Consider the following 23,378-nt stretch of genomic DNA (forward strand, 5'->3'; position numbering starts at 1 on the left):
GTGACTTGACTTTGCAGTAGTCGGAACATTTGTTTAGTTGGTTTACTTAGTTTTGGACCAATTTGGGTCACAGATTGTTCCATTCTTAGTTCTTGATAGCTTTGTTCTTTTTTCAAAGCTTCTAGTAGGTTATGGAATGTGGGTTTGGCTCTGCTTGTGGTAGCTTGGAAAGCATTATGCCACCCTTCTACACTGTTGTTTGTTTTAGCCTCTTGGTTTAAAGTACTAAGATAGACATTCCACCAAGGGATTTGGAATTTGGGTTGGCGTCGATGTCCAGATCTGTGCAACCTTCCCACCCAAGTATCTTCGAAATAGTCCAGTAATGGGGTTAGTTTATCTTCATTCCTCTTGTAATATGTGCTGTCAATTAATAAATTATAGTGTTCCGCTACATCGGTAACAGGAACGTAGGCCAGTGCTATCAATTTTTTAATTTGATAGGCAAAGGTGCTATCTGTTGAGTATAGAATACTTAAAGTTGATTTCTGGAGATGTCTCCATATGCTCTGATTGAAATGATAGTAGCAACCCTGGATTGCTGTGTGGGGAAAAGTTTTCAAAATGCTATTAATCATAGCTAATTCGAAATCAATAATTATTTTTTGTGGAAAATAATTATTGATTTCATTTTTGAGAACATTTAATAGTTCTGTATAAGTGTTTTGCTGTTTGTTAGGTAGCAAACAGTAAATGAAAGGGATGTTATAGTTATGGTATAAACCGTGGATGGAATATAGTTGATAAAAAGGTTTTGTGCATGGTTTAAATGTTCCATCCATCATCCATTGGGGACACTGTTGGATTTTTCTTAAATTACTTGCAGTTGCAAACATTATGATTCTGTTTGTACTGCTTTCATTGTCAAAAAGGATAAATTTGTCTTTATTGTGTGTGATGCACATTTCTGGTGAAATAATAATTTCCTCAAAAGTAGTAGGGTTGGGTTGGGTTGTGGTAGTGAGTCTTTTAGTGTATGCAATTGTGCGTTTAAGGGAGTCATTAGAGGGTAGTTGACCTGAAGCATGGGCTGGGACTTTTAACAGTTCTTCTTTAAGGATTTGTGTTGTTGGTTTATCACTTTGTGTGCTAGCAGTTTTTATACTTTCTAAAGCATCTCTTATTTCAATTTCTGTGACATTGGGGGGATGATTGTGTTCCCTGGTAAATAACACATTAGTTTCCTCAGTAGTAGCCCTTCCATAACATTTGTTTGAGTAATATTTGGTACATTTCCAGAAAACTTTTCTACCACTTTGTCTTTCCTGATTATAAACATAACCCATATAACATAACAGTAATTTATTTTTCTGTGACATAACAAATTCTGCACCTTCTGTCATTTTGTTTTACTTGTTCTAGGAAAGAGTAGAAAGAAACAAAATCAAAAACCATATATTTCACTTTGTGGTGCAAACATAATTAATGATGTATTTATACTTACAGTTACTAAAAGTAGTAATCACAAATGCAGAACTGTATTTTGAAGGATTTTCTTGTATGTATTTCTTTATTTACTGTTGGTATGAAAATATAGAAATGCTAAGTTAATGTTTACACATAACAAACGTTTTTCCTAGGAAAAAGCAGTTTTTTATTTTGCTTAGTAGTACATTTGATGTAAACATTACATATACTTACTTGTTTAAATAGTTGAGTTGTAGTATTTGGTGGAGTACATCAAGGTAGTAAAGTTCAGATCTGTAGAGAAGATAGAATAAATATATGTAAAATATTATAAATAATATTTGGAACCGTTGGGAAATTGGAAATATTTAAAAGTATACAGACTTCTAAATAAGTAGTTTTGTTTGCTGTAGGTAGAATAGATGTATGATGTATTCAGAATATCTGTAGAGGAAATATAAAATAAATAACATGGTGTTAAGAACATAGTTTTCGTTTTTTTCGGACGTTTTAGACAAATTACAAGTATACTTACATTTTTTACAAGGGTAGTCTTGTCTTTTGGTATAGTTGATGTTGGATGTTTTTATTGGATCTGTAGGGAAGATGTAATATGCAAGATATGTTGTTTAGAAAATAGCATTTTTAATATTGGGTGTTTACTTACAAAAACATATATACTTACATGTTTAATTAGTGTAGTTTTATACATTTGTAGTGTTGAAATAGGAAAATCTCAGAATATCTGTGAATAAAATGTTTAAAATAAAGAATGAATCTTGTGAAATAGTGTTTAAAAACAGCAGTTGGTGTATAACAGAGCATTAATATATACTTACTATCTGATTTTCTAGGTGAAGAAATAGGAGCATGTATTAGGAATTTATTTGGAGTAGTTTCTATCAGAAATGTAGGAGGAGATAAAAATTAAATAAGTGCAAGAGTTAGGAGATATAAGTAAAATAGTAGACTACTAATTTAGATTTCTAAATAATGCACTGTAACTTACTTGAATAATTAGCTAGTGAGCTGGATCTTTAAAGATGTTTGTTCAGGAACAAGTGTTGGCATCTTCTTTCTATAGAGTTAGCAGCAACAAATGGTAGAATGCATGTATCCCTTTTATAGTATGTGTATTTTGTGTGCTTTGATTTGATTGGTTGTAGGATGAAATGAAGCATTGTATAGGCTAGTTTGAATTTTTTTTTTGTTAATTGGTGTGTTTGTTGATGTGAGAATGGTGGTATGTGGTGATTTCCGCATTAAAGCAGGTTAGTTGTTAAATAAAATAGATGTGTAAGTGAAAAAAAATAATGAAAATGTTAGTTAAATGTAAAGAATATTTTTCAAATGATAGAACGCATTTAATAGAATGTATAGCAAATGTAGATAAATAGGAATGTTATAAAAGTAACAGGTATTATATGTAAAATGTTTTTTGTATAGAGCAATGACTTTTATTGACGATTAATATGGTATTTTAGACATGAAAGGGTACAAAAAAGAACTCAATATTTTATTTGAAACGATATTTTTGTACTCTGTATGTTAGTAGTCGATATTTTTGTAGTGTTAGGGGTAATTTCATGAAAAACGATATATTTGTAGTCGATATTTATTAAGGCAATATTTATGTACTCGATATTCTAAAGAGTCGATATTTTTGACTCGATATTTTTGTAGTTATTGTAATAAGTATACAAAGTCGATATTTTTGTTGTCGATAATTTTTCAACGATATTTTAGGAAGTCGATAATGTGACCGTCGATAATATTTCAGTGATCCACTATGAATCAGTGAGAGCAAGAGTAAATGTGAGTAAAAGTAATTGACTGAATGAATGCATTAGAGATAGTGAGAATAACTGATGAGTAGAATGAGTACATGCGAGTAAGAGTGAGTGTGAGACTAATAGAGAAAACATGACTGAGTCAAACTAAGAGTGAATGTGAATGATTGAGAGTAAATATGAGTAAAAGATAGTGATTGTGAATGAATGAGTACATGTAAGTTAGTGAGAATGAATCTATGTGATTTAGAGTGAGTGATAATGAATGTGAGAAAGTGAATGTGAGAATGAGTACAAAAGTTGTGTTCTGCTTGATAGTCTGCCAATAGCCCTGGCATACCAAAGAAAATTAGGTGCATAGAGGAACCTGTGGAAAAATGTTTGTGCTTTTATTCTGGGGGTAATTCTTGGCATGGGGGTACCCATGGCAAAATGATGGTTCAGGCACATTAAAGTTTATTATTATCAAACGAGAGAGAGGGAGGAATAGTGTGGACTAGTTCACAACCCCTGTTATACTTGGTAAGTATCAATGAGAACTAGCTAGTGGGTGGAGGCTAGATGTCCGTGCCTGGAAGAAAAACATTTAGTTTTTATGAAGACCCTCACCCACCAACCTAGTTGCTGGCATGCTTCATCATCGGGTCCCACCCAAGGTGCCGATTGCACCTCGGGTGTGCTTCGGCACCTGACTACAGCAGAGCTGGTTTTGTGTTTGTGAGAGGTACCTTTTTTATAGTATATGTGCAACACTAATAGCCAAATTCTGGCAGGGGAATATTGTATGTACTGCTTAGCCTAATCAAATACCCCAGACATATGGTGGACACCTATGCAAAATTGCAGAACCTTGCACAATGTAGTAAATGTTTGATATATGGGAGCATCTATAGAACAGATTGGAAAAAAAGGTGTCTAATAATGTGGAACTCCATGTTTCATTTGCTTGGCATACTATGAAGTGACTTAAATATTGAATGAGTGCTCATTTAGAGCCCATAGATTTTTAGAAAATTTTACTCTATTGTTCAAACTTTTCTTGGAGGAGAACTTCCCCAAATCCTACCTAGAAGAGGTTGGGTTAGCGTATTTTAATCACTAGCTATTATTCAAGGCACATATTATATCGAGAACGTTTGAGGATTAGCAGCCACTGCAAGAAGGGAAGGTAAATCATTTCTTGATAATAACTGTTTACCTTCATCAGCATCTACTGGGACCAGAAAATTATATTTAAGGTTTTATCAAACAAATAAATTTAGTAATGCATTGTGTACTGCTCTGAATAATTAAAAAAGAACTAAACAACAAACATTATTGCCATGTTTCATTATTGTTAATACGTGTGTCTGAATAAAATATTTGCTTCTGTTCTATGCATGAGTCATATCACCTTGCAAACGATCATAAATCAAAATGTATTACCAGAAAGGGATCGGTTAAGCCAATAGCGTAGTGCATATTAAGTATATGGTCTATATCAATTAATGCATGAGGACATAACTACTGTTTATTAAATCTATTTCATTATGAATTGCTGCATGCACAAGGGAAACTATTGGATAATGGCACTTTGTAGTATAAAGTGCTGTTATGTGTTTTTTGGCACCATATCCTCTTCAGACCACATAATTTTTCATATCATACAAAGAAAAACGAGGTATGTTCTCCTGGTATATCGAGTAAGCAAAAAACATTTGTCTGTAAGGTGGTGTCATATTTTTCATGCAGTTATTATGGAACTTCAGTAAGGTTCAATTTTGTGAAGTCATCAAAGTTAAGGTCATGGAACACCACTTTCTCTGAAGATACAGGGTCAAATGTAATATAATGTCACCTCTTGCATTTGCATGAAATGAAGCCCATATCTGGCTCAGTGATTGTAACCATAGAATGTAACAATGTTTAAAATATATAATTGTGGCATGTTTTTGTATAGTCCAGAGGTGATATCTGTTACCAAAAGAAGGGTACTCTATATGGCAGTTTTCTTGCAGCTACATCCCACATGCAGCATTCCCTGTTATTTGCCTACTGGCTGCCCTGAATCATTCCATACTTGTGTGGTGTCCCAATACTCAGGAGACCCAGAGGAACACAGGTAGAGGTCAGGCCTTGAGAGGGTTAAGTACCTGTGTGAGGGAGACTGGAGTGAATTAACATGCCTTGTGGAAAAATGCTAAAACATCTGACAAACACCATGTTCAGCACACTCTGGTGCTGAGGGAGGTCTGGCACACAGTAATAGAAACCTTACAAAGTTTAAATGTTAGAAATATATTATTGCTGTATGATTCCATAAAGCCCAGTAATTACATCTGTGTCCAATTGACGGGTCCCCTCAACAGCATTTCGCTTGCAGCTGCTTCCAAATTTCTAAAATGCACTGCACCCAGTTTATCACTTGTGGGCACCCCGAATGCGTTGAAAACTCATACATGTCTGAGATCCCTATATTCAGACGAGATAAAGGAACATAGCGGGGGTCAAGTCTTGGCAGGGATGGGTATGTGCATGAAGGAGACTGGATGGAATTACCAAGTGATATGCCTGATTCTTTTTTAGCAGCAGATCACCTATCCCAAAGGTAACTAACTTCTGGATGGGTGATGGAAGTAAGACCACATAGCCTCTTGATGATTTGCATGTTTCCAAAGCCTGCGTGTTGGATAGAAGGTGGCAGGTGCCATAAGTCTGATAATATTTAAATTGATTGTGTCTTCCTGGAAATAGTGTATTATCACCTCAGCGAGGTTAATTGGTGGGGATTTCCAGGTTTTATAACCCTCTGATAGTGGTCGGTAGACCTGTTTGCAGTCAGGTTTACAATCTGGCAGGATCTAAGGATACCTCCCAGGGATCAGGAGATGGTATACTTGGATGAGGTGCAAAGTAATAGTCTTGTGGTGGTCAATTATTCACTAACAGTTACGGTGTGTTGTATGCAGTCTATGGAGGACTCTTTCCTAGTGCCTAGCGCCTCTGTAATCTGAAGAGAAGCTTCATGTCAGAGGCCTAGCCAGAAGGTAGGATAGTACCCACAGAAGCTGGATGGCAAGTATGTCTGTGATCCACCTGCTGCACCATCAACTAACCTTCGCTGTAAATAATGTTTGCAATTTGCCTGTGACTGACTAATATTAGGTATTTCAGATGCTCTTAAGAAAATATGCATTGATTATATTCATGAAGGATAAAAATAGGTGAATGTGAGTGGGCACATTATTTCTGAATGACTTTCATTTGAAACATAATAATATCAATGCAGGAAGTGTGGTAGTTGTAGCACGAAGTGACCCAACCTATCCAGACCAGCCGTGGACTGCAATGTGGGCCAGTGTCGTGAGGGTATGTTTAACCGCATGCGCGTTAGCGGTTTTCCCGCTGCGCGGTGCGATTTTAAAAATTACGCGTTACGTGACAAGGTCAGCTCGTCATCCGCGTAGCGCAGGTTACGCCCATGATGAGCTGACCTCGTCATGAGCGTAGAAGGGGTTAAGTGAACGGCCCGGATTTTATGCCACTTTGGAAGGCAAAATGGCCTTTAAACTTATGAACTGGTATTGAAGTCTATAATTTGGTCTGCTGTTCTCACCAGGGTCTGAGGGCTCAGTGAACTAATATTGCCTATCCAGGAATCTGTGTTTGGCCTGATGGTCAAGGGATTCAAATCCTGGCATATCCTTTAACACTCTCACTTACTGAAGTCAATCAATAAAGTACTATTGAGTTGGGTAACAATACACAGCTGTTACTCAGCATCAAGATGACCCAAGGGGTTAATGTGTGCTTTACAAATACATGTGTTATCTACTGAGAAATATGCCTCTCACATGTGAAGATTTTAGTAGGTGGGGATATCAATTCAAATGTTAGCTTTAGATCTGAGGCCCTTCCTGAGCTGGAATTTATTGTGGGAGAAGATGGTTCCAATGCCACTGAGATTGTTACATATAGTACGGAAGAAGATACACCTGGGTATTGGAAGACGGTCTAGGGACTGAAGTGCTTGGGAGCTGTGACACAATAAAATCTGGTATAAAAGCAGTTTTGAGGCTGTGTTTGCATCCCCGTAAACCTGCAACGTATGTATGCCAATACTCTTGGTATAGCCTATTCACATAATGCAGCCTGGAAAGAACAAAATCAATAATAGTATAAACACTTTTGACAACTAAAAGAAATGGGATCATACTGGACAGGCATGCAGATTTAGCTAGTACAGTGACTTGAGATGCCAGAGAGAGATACCAGTAATCCCTTGAATTGTTTACACCACTAACTTATACTGGTGCATCATGCAGTTCCAGAAGGTGTGGCCTGAGTTGCCCAGATAAACTCCTATCCACACAGGTGAGAATTTTAGTTTTGGAACCAACCAGGACATTTCTTATAACCAACATTGTCTTCCATGCCTTCAACTAAAGAAACTGAATTGTGTTCCTTAATTGGCAAGATCCTCCTTTTTACAATATTAAGAGGAAGCAGGTTTTAAGACTTACTTTTGTAGTGTGGTGTGGTGCAAAAACTCAGAAAGAATTCACATATTAATAGCATTAAAAATTGGAGTGTCCAAACAATTGTAATACTTATAAAACACTTAGGATTTATGTTTTATTGAAGTTCACTCATTTGGTAATCTGGAATCGATTACTTGTTTTGAAACACTTCTGTTCTGGCACTGTGGGTACTGGTTTATCCCTACAATTACAACCTCTCCACCTACTGAATTGTATTACTGCACTAACAAGTGAACACCTGCTGGTTTACAGCTATATGTGCCCTTTGGAGCAGTGTGTCTGGTTCACGTTTGGCAACACCATTATGCCTGTGGATATCACTCTTGCGCTTATGTGCCCTGATGTAAATTTCAGAGGACACTTTGTATAGCTTAGCAGGACACTGCATTCAAAGACCGACACTTCATTATTAAATGGCTACATGTTGAGAATGGGTTTCTTTGATGGAAGTAAGTGGTCCATGGGGTTTGTCATGATTGAACCAGAATGGATCTTTGGCTGGCCCTTCCACCATGGTGTGAAATTGAAGCAATCTTCATGCTCAGAGTCCAGCGGGCAGCCGGGCATAAGTTAAAATAGAAAAATTTCAGAGCACAAGAGATTTCACCACTACAGTAGAAGGGAAAGTAGGCTCAGGAGAGAAAGAGCATGTCTGGAGACAGGCCAAAACGTAGCCGTCGGTCCTAATCACTTTTTGAGCTCTTCGATACTTATCATGTACCCAGCCTATGGGTCACTCTCATAGAAAGGTAGGGTGAATGCAAAATGGTTGCTGAGATGCATTCTTGAGTATGGCGCTTTTTTTATTATCTTGGACAACTTCTTGACCTCAGCAGCTTTCCCTCCCAGGAGAAATTACTGGAGCTGGGCCTCTAGATTTGGTGTGTAGTAAGGCGGGCCACACGTCCTCCATGCAATGTACGTCTTTCTCCTTCCGGATATAGTAGCAGCAAATTATTTTCTCAATGCAAGAGTAAGAACTCAACTCATCTGGAAAGACAACTAATCTTCTAACCTCTGATTCATTCCTTTCTTCAGTATTGCACTTAGCTCCTTATAATCAAAAAAAGCTGAACTAGGTTACAATACTCACAAGGAGCGGTTTCATTCAAAATCTTGGTGGGTGATGTCAGGTCAATTTCAATACCAAACAACATGAACCAGTGGAAGTGTGACATGCGTACAATAAAATGCAAGATCCATCAGAATCTTAGAATGAGTAACAGGATTGCACATGGCTACAATGCTGTGTTTTTCAACCTTACACTGATGCCTATTCACAAACTGCATTTGTAATGTTTAGTAGCTCTAGGATAGTGCTACTAAAGTACTAAAAAAATGCTATTCACAAACCTGCGAGTGTAAATCTTCACATCCTCTTCTCCTTTTCTACTGGGAGAGCTACACAAATGTAATTTACTACTTATTGATAAACGTGGGCGGGACCAGGGGGAGTTACTGGAAAAAGGGCTGTACTTACTACTAAATGGAAGGGGATAAGAGAGGAGTAAGGAGGGGTTTAGGGAGTCTTAGGGTGGGGTTATGGGAGGGACATGCACCCGGAGACAAAGGAATAAACCCACTGCTATTCACAAACTGCTTTCCTAAAGATAATGTAGCCCTGTAAGGGACCAAAAACCGTAGTAACATACTCAAGTTTAAAGCTGGAATAAGTCCAACACCACACATGGCCAACCATTGGTACTGCAAACTCTTCCATAAAATCTAATGGAGTTAGGAACATAACCCCATAGGAAATAATGATAAATTGAATGACAAATGAAATTAAATTATTTAAGATAGTAAAAAAAACACATATAATGTAATGTTAAGAAATATGTTAAAAAAGACCATATTTAATATTTAAGTATAACATATTTTGTTAAATGTATAAATTAATGTGGCATCATTGTTATTAAACTAGAATCAAATTACTTTTAATAAATTCTGTAGATAATTTTTTATAATTATTAAAGCATAATAAAATGTCAAACTTTTTACGTTAGGAATTTACCCCCAGATTCATGCTCCTCTTTTGCGAGTCCTTAATAGCGATTATTAAGGAAACGCTATTAAAGACTCGCAAAACGGGATGCATGTAGAAATCGCAAAATTTATAGCGATTTCTACATCTTCCTTATTTGCGATTCGCTAATTGCTAATCGCAAATAAGGAATGACTCCCCATTCATTCCTATGGGCCAAAGGCCCATAGTCAATCCTTATTTGCGATTAGCAATTAGCGAATCGCAAATAAGGAAGCGATTTCAAGGGTGCCAGGGTGTCCAAAGCACACCTTGTAGCACCCGTGAAATGGTGATTTACACTGGTGTTGCGCACACACATGTCCAAAGGACATGTGTGTGTGTAACATCCAACTTAGAAAAATACACTAAAGTGCATTTTTCTAAGTTTTCGCTATTTACCACGAAGTCAGACTTCGCGGTAAATAGCGGCCAAAAATTGCGATTTCGCAATTCTAAAATAGTTCATGAATTGCATTTAAGGAATCTCAAATAGAGATTCCTTAAATGCAATTTTAAATGCTCGAAAATGCGTCTGGAGATGCAGGGAGCACATCTTCTGTTTCCCTGACCTTCACTAACCTTTCTGGTGTGCGGCCCACCCCGGAGCAACTCTTTCTTTCATATTTGGCGTCCAGCTTTGTCGCGGGCTGCACTGCCGCTGAGGGGCAGTTTCGTGCTGCGTGACTTTGGCAGTAGGATACGGACATGAAAGGTGGTTGCTGGCACTGGGGGGACTTTTTGTGTGTGCTCCTGTTCGTATACCATCACTGCAGGATGCCAGCAGCCCACTGGGGTAATGACTAAGTTTTGCAAGGACTTCAGGTCCCAGAATGCTCTTTGCCATGCTCACCTGAGCTTTGTTGTATTCCAATAAAAATAAGGGGAGGTAACTTGAATTCCCATTACTGGTGTCTATTTGCTGTATTCCCATGTAGAAGATCGCTTGCTCGAAACGCGCCGGGAGATGCAGGGGGGCACATCTTCAGTTTCCCTGACCTTCACTAACCTTTCTGGCGTGCGGCCTACCCGGGAGCAATTCTTTCTTTTATATATATATATATATCGTACTGTTCTTTCTATATTCAGTTGGAACAAGGTTGCTTTAGACTTGCCTGTTTACACCACCAATATGCATTTTTTAAAGTTTGGGAGAAGTCAGCATATGCTAGTTATTTATTGGTTTTAACAGGATTTTAATGTTCTCACTTTTTATCAAGATGAGGTTTGCTTTGGTTGTTTAGCTTAGAGTTTTTTTAAACAGCAATATCCAGGAATATTTATATTTTAAACATATTAATTAATTTATTTATTTATATGTTTTATTTATTCTAAATTGCTGTTTTTGTGATATTATTCACCTGACTCTATGGCCATTTGATTAACTCAATGTTTAAATCAAGTTTGACACATTGCAAGTTTTGCTTTTAAAGTATGCATTGCAGTATGCTCATAAGTATGCATTGCAGTATGTTTTCTATGTTCATGCTGTAGCTGTTGCAATTACTTGTCATGATTGGTTACACTTTAAAAGGAGCATCCCGCCTTTTCAACGTTGTCATGTGATCAAGGCCTCTTTTGGCAGAAACGCGTTATTGCGTTTTTTGGTGTTGGGCACTAAATAAATTTAAAACGAACCAGTTCCTGGGTTCGCATATATATATATCTATATCTATATATCTATATATATATCTATATATCTATATCTATATATATATATATGTATATGAAAGAAGGGACTCAAACAGATTAATTCACCAAAGCACAAAATATATTTCCACTACAACGTTTCAGCTTCTGCCTTCCTCAGGAAATACAAGATGGTTTGCTCAGTGGCTGCAGAGATGACAGATGAATTTTGAAAAAAGCATTTTGAATGAAGATTCCATTTGGAATGTGGAATGAATACAGACCTGAGAGCTCTTGAGCATACCGGAATTTAGGAATACCCCTCATACTTGAAAACATCCCTGATCTCCCCCTAGCAGAGAGGTGGTTGAAGCCCACAGCATGACTAGGCTTCATGATGCGAGGAGGATTCATGATGAAGCATGACACCTTTTTGTTAGTGAGTAGAAAGCCTTTATTGCTTAATGTTTTTGAGTCTTTATCATCTAGCTATTGGACCCAGTGTTTCAAAGTTTTCTCCTTTTTTCGTAGATGGGATTTAATTGACACATGGTTTGCTTTTTGCCACACTTTTGAAAGCCTGATTTTATAAAGTAGAAAAAATAAAATAATTACATTTTTTGGAGAGTCCAAACAACTTCTTTGTGCAAATGCTGCAGAATTAAACTCTTGGTTGTCAATTCTTTTTATTGTGAAAAAGATCTGAGAATAAACATTCTCATATTTATTAACAAGTGTTGTGGTCCTTGTATCACTGCTGTCTTATCTGTTCATTATTTAGGCATTTTGGACTAGGGTGTATTGATGAAGTATTTTCTGAGAAACGAAAATTCTATCTTTTCACAAAATATTAGTGACTTAATGTGCTCGCTGATGCTTCTGGAGACTTATTTCAGATGGTAAAAATGTTTTTCATGATTATCTGTGTGCATTGTGGCAGGGATATGCACCGAATTTTTTATTAGATTTTTCAATGTTACCAAATCTGGAAACGGCTGGTCAGTCTCACTGACACTATATCAGGGACCTGAAGTGCTGTTATTTGCCATGGTGCAAGTCCTCAGAGAATTTTAGAAAATTTGAGAGCCATGTAGGGGCACCCTGTGATGTGGTATCGGAGTCTACAAATAAAGTGGTCTGACAGCATGGTAGTGAAGGCTCTACTAATGTGGCTTATTTTATTTTAGTTTTGCATTTGTCCAATACATGTGCTTTCCAAGAGCAACAATGACCATGCATTAATGCATTCTTCTATATTTCAGGTACAAATATAACAAAAATCACAACAGTAATTTCCAGATGAATTTGGGTCGAAAAACAATAACGGCAACCCCAGTAATTTTTTTTTATCATGTCGAAGCATACAGTGTAAGCTGTGTAATATGCCATGAAAATTAACAGATCATGTCTTACAGGTTTGTTCAAGGCACTATCTGTCATTTCCGCATCTGCACATAGTGTGAGGAGTGGGCATAATTTTACATGTTGTTACCATGAACGGGGTACATTCATGTGATACATGACCTTGGTTCTCAGCTACTCCTTCAAGTACAATCTACAGTCCACAGAGATGCAATAGCCCGACCAGCACAGTCTACTCATGTTAGCAAACACTTGAATTATTTTCTGTGACCAGGTAAGCTATGAGCAGCTGACTAGTGTGTAGCCTGGGTTTTACATAGTAATGTAGATTCATATATAACCCTCCTGTTTCTCACTAATACAATATGACTCATCAGTGTTGCAGCCGACTGTACTACAGACACGGTGCAGAATGATTTCCTTGTAATAATTGGATATCTCATGGTCACATAAGGCAGAACTGTTGGAGGCCATGCCCGTCACCCAAGACTGTACCTGTTCACAGCAACAAACCACCCAGCATCACTTGAACTGCCATGGACTAACTGAAGAGATGTGCCACATACCAGTGGCTGTCAGAGGACTCGAATGTAGTCCACCAATGAAGGTACCAAAAAACGCTGTACTGTGATCGCTTCTCACAATGACATAAATATAAGGAATGACAGACAGCTCCACTGACCATCTTTCCCTCCAACCTCTGCCTGTTGAGGACCATAAACATAAAAAAATCTGAGATGGACAATCCTGTGCTGTAACTAGCTTACCACACTGTGACCATATGAAATATCATAAAGGAACTGTAGAGCTGATCAGTGCTGCCAGCTTGCAAAAACCATAAACTGTGTGCCTATCTTTCACACTCATTCACCCATTACACTGCTAAGCGCTGTGTCCCACAACATGATAAGCAACCCTTAGTGGTCATTGCGTATGACAAGGAAACACTTCCCACAATGGTGCAAAAAAAAAACACAACACCCTTCTGACCACACACCCTAATTAGTATGACATGTTACTCATGCAGGCAAGTGCTGCAGCACTGCACATAGGCGTAGTAAGTGCTATATAATTGTCACAATGCAATACACTACAATAGAATACAATAACATACAATACAACACAATACAATACATAGTTGAGGGACTGCTAATAATGTATCACTTCACTGTGAGAATCGTCTAGCTGAGCGGCTTCATCTCTAGTTCCCTGTCAAATTAAATAGCTTGCCTTTGTGCTCAGCCCCTTCTTAACAATGCCCTTATGCAGACCATAGAGGGTGGTAATATTCTATAAAAATAAAAATACTATAATTTTACATATGTGTACAGAATAAATTCTCAGGTTTTTTTGGTACCGACTCTGGGTATCAGGCTGACAACTAACCTATCTGTGTATACTTGGTGTGCTGGTAAGAGTAAACTTTAAATACAGTGAAACATTATGATAAATGTTTTCCACGTATATTTTATTTTTGATTGATCATGGAAGAACAACGATGATGTCACTGATAGCCTCATCTAAATGATGCAAGACTTTATTACTGAGATTTCACATGGTTACTAATCATCGCTTTTGTTGAGCCAGCAACTCTATATACATACCTGTGTAATTAGATCATAATGGATAGATATGACTCTATGAGTCAAAACTATCAAGAATTTTAGATATAGTTTATGTTTTAGTTCCTAAATAGCTACGAAGCAAACATTTAGGTATTAAATGAATAGTAGGGTGAGTCCCAAAGAGGTGGGCGGTCCCAATCTCCACCACGATGGCGGCGGTCCCACACGTAGAATCACATGGCGTGACCGTGGCGGTCACATCTTGGATCTTCACCATAGCGGCGGGTGCTGCTGGCTGCCGTACTCGCCGCAATGTGTGAAATACATGTAGTGCGTTTCCCTGCACTACGTGGCAGGCCCCACGCGGTGCCTGCCACTTAGTGCAGGGAAATGTAGGGGTACCATGGGTACACCCCCAGTGCACCACTACCTTCCTCCAACACAAGGGGTCCCCCAACAGGCCCTGAAACGAATCCCCGCAAGCCTTTCAATGGCAGTTTACCCACCACAGAGAGGCTGGCGGCGTCCAGCATGGTAATTTGGTGGACGGTGCCTGCTAGACATTGCCACCATTTTACTGATGCTGAACGCTCCGCCAGGCAATCGGAACAATTGCCTGTGGCGGATCCATGGCGGGCGGTCTTTGTGCCTGCCACGCTTGCGTTTCTGTTACCCCGACATCCTAATTTGGCAGGGGAAATGGCTGTCTGATGGCAGAGGACCCGCCACCGCACCGCTGGCGGTGACGGGCCCTCCGCCATTGTAATTACCCCCTAGTTACTTGTCTTCATTTTCTTATCAGATCCTTACTATATCGTCCATGTAGTGTCCCCAATAAATTATGTGATTCTGAAATTCTGTGGCTTGTTTGTTTCAGGTTGAATAGCTTTCAGATAGCCCTTTGACTAGGTTCTAATATTCTGGTGAGAACATACAGCTCGTGGCTGCTCTCTACAGCTGGAAATAAAATTGTCCATTAAGGCTGAATAATATCTCCTGGAGGAAGTAGCTCGAAGGAGCATCTTACATAAGGATAAAAGTAGTGCTAATCTTATATTATTCAATGGCTGTTCAGGTATCATATTTATTTGCCGCCAGTGTGGAGTCCCTATGTGAATCTGGCCCAAAATGCTTTAAAGAAGGTGACTTGTAATCAGCCTCGTCTTAACATCAGGTTTCTTAAAAACAATTAAATGCCAGCATTTATGGAATTTATTTAAGAAAAAAAGTTTTAAAGGCTTTGTTTTGTCAGTTTGAACACTCCAAACACTCCTTTTTATTGGCCAAAATGAAAATGTAACGCAGCAATAATAGTATTGATATCAGAAATTAAAGTCTCCTAGAAATGGCGCACACCAATAAATGGTACATGTTGTAGTGCAACGCATTGGATTTCAGAGTACTACAGTCTTTTTCTTCATAATGCATTGATACAATGGTCTGCCCAGCATTGTTCCATTGCTGCATCTTATTTTCAGTTAATGAAATAAAAGATATCCAACCCAAAGTGCTTGTAACAAAATAAACTTCCAGACTCCTGTAGATCATACATGCTCTGTTGGAAGCCTCAGTGTATTTTCCTGAGTTTGAAACCATCACAGCAACAATAAACTTCACAATTATCTTCTTTGTTGCTTCTTACTTTTTCTTATTTATGTCCCTGGAGAATCACTCCTAATCCTGATGAGAGTGTTGCCAATCAAAGAGTCTCTGTCCCACCAGTAAGGAGATTCTGTTTTCATTCCAGCAGGCTCAATCGTGGCCATGTACATTGAGTAAATGTGACATTAATCCATAACTGAAGATGTAGTTATCATATTGCCTTTAGAGCTGTCACACTGTGTCACTAAGTGAGATGTCTGGCATTCGCCTCATTTGCCAAATGACAAAGACAGCAGCTGGAAGGAACATAAGAAAACTCATGACCAGGACTGTGACGGAGATCAAAAGAACAATTGCCCAAGGCTCTAGGACGGTTGATACCATGGTCTGCTCTTCTCCCTTGCCTAGTTGACTGATCAATGCGGCACCTGAAAAACAAATGACATTAATGAGCATATCTTAATTATATTGTGAGCCAGATAACTGTTGAGGCATCCTGCACTGAGGTATCATCAATAAGCCAAAAGAAGAAAGAATGTTCCTCCATTTTTAGTTTTGAGCAAACCTCATACCCACTAACTAGATTTCTCTTGGTTACTTGCAAGAGGATGTATGACATTACAACGCATGCTTTTACCACGCATGCCTTTACAACACGGTTTTTACAACACATGCCTTTACAACGCATAGTGCTTTGGGGCGCTGGATAGTGAATAGTTTAATTTACTATTCCAACTCCAGTCCCCGTGGATAGTAGGGAATGTGTTGGATAGTAAATTAAACCTATTCCCTATCCTAGAGCGCCCCCCATCGCAATGCGTTGTAATGGTTTGCGTTGTAAAAGTTGCGTCGTAAAGGCACTGCGTGGTAAAAGTTGCGTTGTAAAGGATGTTTCCCCTTGCAAGATCACTTGCAAGTCTGCGCCTCCTGCAGATCCTGCGGAACAGAGATATACCTCTGGGCACTTTTAGATGTTATCCAAATGATGTGACAGCTGCTCAGACAGTAAAAGTTATCCTTCCCTTTAAGCACAGGCCCTTTTATGGCTTAATCATAGTGACTGCAAGCAGGAATATTATGATGTCTGTGATCTTTCCCGGAATGCTCTTCCTCTAACCTGATCTGTGCAACTTGGTCAATGCTCCTTTACAAAATATATTGCTAAAGTTTGAATGATAAGTTGTACTAACTTTTAATGGTTTGTTGTCTGAGTCTTATCTCCTACGAAATTACTATTTGCTCACCCCTGATCTGATGAATACATGCCCTACATGTACATATGTCTAATTAAAGGTGATTAATGAAATAAGAAAGCTATTGCTTTGTAGTCATTTGTTTCTTCCAGCCTCTGGGACTCAAGTTTTTTTGTTTTTTTTCTCCTTCTGCGTCTGTGAGTGTTGCATGTATGCTTCATCCTCTGTCAAGGTTTTTCAGTTATAAAACATTTGAGGTCTCACATATTTGAACAAAAGCACAAAAGATAAGAAAATGCATACCGCTAATCACCTCAATCACAAAACCCACTGTAGTAGTTTCTCTGACCACAAAAGAGCTCATCAGGAGTCGCATTTGAGCAACAAGGAGTGCATTGAGAGACTCACTGGGGATATTTACTAATATTTTATGCAACACAGGGCAACATAAAAAGTTGCTGATCTGCCTTAAATGAAAGGGAGACAGCAGAAAAGCACCATATCTACTTAGATATGACTCATTTTTGCTGTCTCCTAGCAGTGGTACACTGTGTGCTGCCTAGCACCAACGCAGGCACCCTGGGTGTCTGTATTACCGGAAGGATTTCTGGTGTAGGAAGAGAGACCTTTCGGAACATAAACAATGCTTAAAGGGATTTTACTATTTCCATTTGTGCTGCAGTATGAAGCATGCATAGAAAGAGAACATAAAAAGGAGAAATAAAGATATTTCTCCTGGTTACGCCTGAATCAGGGAGGCATAGCATTTTGGTGCAATCCCAGGTTTACTCAATTTGGTATCTGGGATTGTGTCAAAATCAATTGGTGGTTGCATGGGAACAGCCATGCTTGACCTATGCAGTGCATCCCTGATGCAAAGTAACTCAAGACTGTGCTATGCGCTGCCCAGCGTTACTTTGTATTTCCAAAACCATGCAAAGCCATGTAAAGTGGCTTTGCATGGTTTACTAAATCCCAGTTAAGGACGTTCATTGCCTTGCGCCGAACTGCGTAATGCAAGGACAACGAAAGTTCTTAGTAAATCTGTCTCATTGTATTTTAGCATTTGAATGATTATGCACAAAGTCGAAATTTAGGGCCAAGACACAAGTCACTGGAAGTGTCAAATTCATGTTGCATGTATTAAAGCGTTTGTAGGAATAATTGACATATTTTATCATCAAAAAGATAATTTGAAGGTTTGATCTCCAGGACTATCAAAGAACGGAATGAAAGTTAACAGTTTTAGACCATCAATAAGTCTATTGAAGGATCAGTCTTCTCAGCCCTTTAAGGAACTTACTAAAATGTTGGAACTTTTGGACTATTTAAAAATTAATTGTACAATATTACTCCTCTGAAAATCACATAGCTAATTCCAAAAGTTGATCAATCACACAATGAAAAGGCATATTGGGAAGTTTGACGTTTGGACAATCTAAAGGATTAGTATATAACAACAGTCCTGCATTAAAAATGCCCTGAGATCAATGAGGAGATTTTATCACATGGAATTAATCACTTTGGGCAAGGTCTAAAAATATACTCCATACCAGGAATCAACTTGGATTCTCACACATTTTCCTTTTGTTACAAATACAAAAAGTGCAACTGATAATTTGAACCATTTGTTATGGCATCTAAAATGAGACTGTTTAGATGTTTTGCAGGACAGCTTTTTTGTTACTCACTAGCTTGAATATTTTCTCAACTCTGATTTTGGACTGCTGTGTTGTTTGGCAAATGTAGGAACACTGCTTTCTTGCAATCTGTCTTTCTGCCCATTCCAATCTCTTCTTCTCCGTCGTGAAGTTTGGGATCTGACATTTTTGGGATCCCAAATTCTTCATGTTTCTTTCAGAGAAAGGGATTCCTAGCTGAAACTCTGGACGCGTTGCATGATTTTTTCATTGTTCTTATGTGCCACCTACAAGAAATCAACTTACACACTTGGGGCCCAATTCACCAAGGTAAACTGAGACGAAAGTTTAACTTCATGACTTTGGGTATTCACAGAGGGCATTTACGAGTAGTAAAGTTAGACTCTTGTCTCAGTTTAACTTAAGTTTTGTCTCAGTTAGATTTAAGACCAAAACTTAGGTTAAACTGAGAGAAAAGTCTAACTTTACTACCCACAAATGCACTTTATGAATACTGAAAGTCGTAAAGTAAGACTTTTGTCTCAGTTTACCTTTGTGAATTGGGCCCTCTGTGTGGGAAAAATGGAATTGTGATGGATAATTAGGCTATGTGAATTAGAGTCACGTTCTGGATTTTTTTGCGGCTCATGTATTGTTTTTTTCTCAGATTAGGGGTAGGTACATTTGTCAGAAACTAAGGAGATTTAATGGCGGGGTAAGTGTTGCTAGCCTGACATTGTTTGATTTAGCCACAGCCTTTCCTGGTACAATTGCAACAAAATTATGCTATGTGGAACAGTTCATATAGGAATATGGGGTACCTGCTAAGGGGGTGAAACCTGATAAATCTAATTTGTCCATCACCCCTGTGTCTGACTTTGCAGACTAGCAGTCCCATTCTGATAGTGTTTCTGCTCAATTCCTAGCTTCTGTGATGACTTTTAGCTTGTACGCACCTCCTAGAAAGCAGTTTGGGCTTATGCTTCTTTTTGCTCAAGCAGATCTTCCCTGCAGATCCAGCTAGCATTTAAAATTCACTTACAAAAATGCTTTTGATTTAATAGTGAGGATGGCTACATTTTGCATGTTTCAATTTGCAAGCAGTACTTTTTCTACAAACTTTGTAGTGAGGTCTGTGTTTTTTACTACTGAAATTGATCTTTAATTCGGGTCTTTTGCCATATATACTTACTTATTTATGACTGGTGCAGGGAAATGGCAGCATAACAGTATGTATCGAATACTGCAAATTCTTGTCCTTTTTTCTTGCACTTGCTCTGTTTTGGCTACCTGTTGCCAGTGCAGGCACCCTTGCACCATGCTGCAATGGTGCCTGTGTTGTTGGCAGAATTGTTTTTGTGCAGGAAGGGGCACCTTCCTGCACTAAAACCATCTTGAGAGGCCTGTTCCTCTTTGTAGCACACACAGAAAGAGTAAAAAAGAGGAGAAATAAACATACTTCTCCTCATTACACCTCCACTAGGGAGGCGTATTTTTTTGCTGCATTCCATGGTCCACAAGGTCTTGGAACGCCTACCAAGGGCAGAGAAACACAATACAACGATTTGTGCTGCACTGCTTTACTCCATATTTTTGGAGGTACTCAAAGCCACGCAAAGTGGCTTTGTGTGGCTTCAAAAATATGACATGAGCTTTTCATTGCACTTGCACCACGCTACATGTTGCAAGAGCGATGCAAACCGGGTCATAGATATTGCCCTAAGTACAGTACAAGGGACCCATATCTCATTTTTCACTGTGGCTTGCATGTTAGGTCTTGGGCATTTCCTTTAAAGATGTTATTTTCTGATTAGACCAGCTTTATACAAAACAATGATAGCATTGTGTTTGTTTCATTTGTTGTTGCAATTAGCAGCCACTTGTTTCCAGACCATTCCAGATCTTGCTAAACAAGTTGAGGAACAATTCCCGAGGCCATGAAAAGAAACCGAAGCAGCCCATTTCAATGTACTTCCTGATGATTGGATTACAAGAGTTGAACAACCTTTAGGAGCAACAAATCGTAAATATCGACGGATGGTGGGAAAAATGATCACTCAATTTACCTAATTATCAAACAGTCTTTTAGTTACTGATACCCTTACTGCTGTATCTTAGGAGTATGAAAATTGTGAAGGCTTTTACGTTGCAACTTTGGAAAAGTTTGGCATGCGTTGTTAATTTTACATAAGTTGCAAAGTTTAAAAAAAATGGAATGGAACATTTCTGCAAAACCAGTGTTCCAAAAAACATCTCCCACAAAACCCCAGTTTTAGCGAGAGAAAGTATTTAAACAAATTTAGCAGGAAAGTTTCACAAGCATGGTTTAATTTCAGATTTGTAAAGCACGACTTATCACCCCTAAGGGTATCCAGTAGGCCTGGGTGGTGAACTCTGTTCTGTTTGCGTAGTTTGCTGAGTTTTCTGCATTCCGCACTCCCCGAAGCTTGCCGAATACAGAAAACCCCGCTCAACTTAGTGCAGTGGAGTTGTTTCCTCTCTCGCTCTCGCCAAGGGTAAGTTGGTGAGCGAGAGCTGCCGCTTGGGAGGAATTTTTACATGAATGGCAGGAGGATCAGTGCGAACAGCAGTTCCCACTGCACTCAGCTACTTGCGGAACTCTGCTGAGTTTTTTGTCACTGCGCAGAGTTCGGCATAGCGTAACTCCGCAAACTCCACCCAGGCCTAGTATGTATACAATGGGGTCCGTTGAGGAGATTAAGTGAAGTGTCAGACATGAAAGGAGGACAGCTGGCAGAGCTGCAATAATCTCAATCTCATTGGTCTCACTAAACTCTGCTCCAAAGTCCCAAAGAAGTGAACACATCATTGAAAGAGAGGAAACTGAAAGAAGCATTGACTTATAAAGTGATAGGGAACTGCTGTGTACTAAAGTGATATGTTATCAAAGTTTAATTATTTTTTTTAAATAACCGCAGAAGGGCGGTTTTAAGAAGGGAAATTGGGACTTTGAGCCCAATGTACTATGAAACAGGAAACAAAAAGTGGACAGAAATTAAAACTTGTCTCCGATTTTGAATGCGATCTATTTAATAAAAGGTGGCATCGCAAAATCTTCAGTCGCAGGTGTTTGCAGAACAATGAATATTAATTAAATAGATTGATAATTGTGATCCCCATGATTGGCAAAAAAACCAAAGATGATGGTTGCAAGGCCAGCAAACCACCATGTTGCATTCCCAAAAAGGAAACTTATTTTTTTCAAGGCAGCTCATGTCTCCTCTCTGCAAATCTGTTATCCCCCTAATTAAAAGTGTTGGTAACCAGTCAACAGTTTGAGACAACTGCTGTCACAAACTACAGATACGTGCTATTATGACTTGCATATAGGAGTGATGCCCCTTTCAAATCCCTTCATTACAATTGGAATGGATCACAAATTTGATATTAAACAGAAAAAAGTCTTCTGCGTCAGAACTCTGAGCCGTGTTTACCCTTCATAAGTGTGAAATATCAGAAGGATGCTGAAAATTTTACCTTTAAGGTGACACACCTTTTTGATTAGACCACAATTCAAATATTCTTGCTAAGAAACTTTGTAAACTGGGTATTTCTCAGTATCTGGATATCCAGAGCTTCGGCCAGTAGGGTGATACAGGGCCAAATCCTTCCTATGGGGATACTTTGTCTGGTGTGGTGTATGTTTGTTTCTTTCTTGCCATTTTTAACATAGTTTCAAGCATAATAATGCTACATTCAGACATCAATCAAAATACAAGCAGCAGGCAAAAAATAAAAGTACACAAAGACTTCAACACACAGTCTGACAAAACTATAGGCACACATGTGCACACCAACACACATACAAGAAATACACCGGGACACCCAGTCAAGCACATAAAACCCAGATACAGGCACATCCCTCAGATGTAGGATGGGTGTGTGGTTCAACGGGTGGATGGGTAAATGCACGGATGAATAAATAGACACCTGAGTGGATGGAAATACGGAAAGGTGACTAGCTGGATGTATAAGTACATGATTGCATGTGAGGAATGTTGTAGTTAATGGGTGTGTAGACCGATGGATGGATGACAGAATTACTGTGCAAGAGCAGATCAATGGGTGAATGCACTAATCTAGGCAGATGAGCCTGTTAGCATCGAACTGTGAATAAGTGGATGTGAATGAGTTGGTGACAGATAAAGGGAAGCATGGATGGGTGTGGGCGGATAAATATAAAGGTTTTAGTCAATGGAAGAATGTTTGGTTTTGTGTACACATAGCAAGATGAATACATGCAGACGGGTGGTTGTGGGATTGAATGCTTGTGTGTGGGTAAATGAATAGATGAATGTAAGAAAATGTTGCCAAGTGACACCTAAACACACAACAAAGGTTGAAGTCCTTTCTACAGTGAAAGTCGGAAAAAAGCTTTGGTAAATAACATAACCTTACCCGTTGATTAAGAAGGGTTCAGCGGATAAAATCCCATTAGAGCCATCTCAGCCCTACGTCCTTTTACTGCTGATAACCTGATTCTCATTAAAGTGGGGGTATAACAATACTATTTAACGTCGTAGAAACTGGAAAGGTTTAACATTAATTGTTATCTAAAACAGGCATTGTGTATAATTAAAAAATAATAGATAAGGGAATATATATACACGAGAAAACAGACCAGAT

The 23,378-nt window shown here is 38.6% G+C and overlaps 2 long non-coding RNA genes across 2 annotated transcripts in view; both read right to left on the minus strand.

The window, feature by feature from the left end:
* Nucleotides 1–1,077: 1,077 nt before the first annotated feature.
* Nucleotides 1,078–1,980, minus strand: LOC144753280 (uncharacterized). The gene is made up of 5 exons (XR_013594287.1): nt 1,943–1,980; nt 1,792–1,851; nt 1,642–1,701; nt 1,445–1,517; nt 1,078–1,358 (listed from the first exon to the last, which is right to left on the minus strand). It is a non-coding gene; the product is annotated as an uncharacterized LOC144753280 (long non-coding RNA).
* A 10,538-nt stretch (nt 1,981–12,518) lies between these two features.
* The window catches only part of LOC144754745 (uncharacterized), a 33,098-nt gene continuing 22,238 nt past the window's right edge, over nt 12,519–23,378 (minus strand). The window contains exon 2 of the long non-coding RNA XR_013594760.1: nt 12,519–16,326. This is a non-coding gene — a long non-coding RNA (uncharacterized LOC144754745). The remainder of the gene's footprint in view (nt 16,327–23,378) is intronic.

This window comes from Lissotriton helveticus, chromosome 5_1 (genome assembly GCF_964261635.1).
Source record: "Lissotriton helveticus chromosome 5_1, aLisHel1.1, whole genome shotgun sequence".
NCBI classification, from domain to species: Eukaryota; Metazoa; Chordata; class Amphibia; order Caudata; family Salamandridae; genus Lissotriton; species Lissotriton helveticus.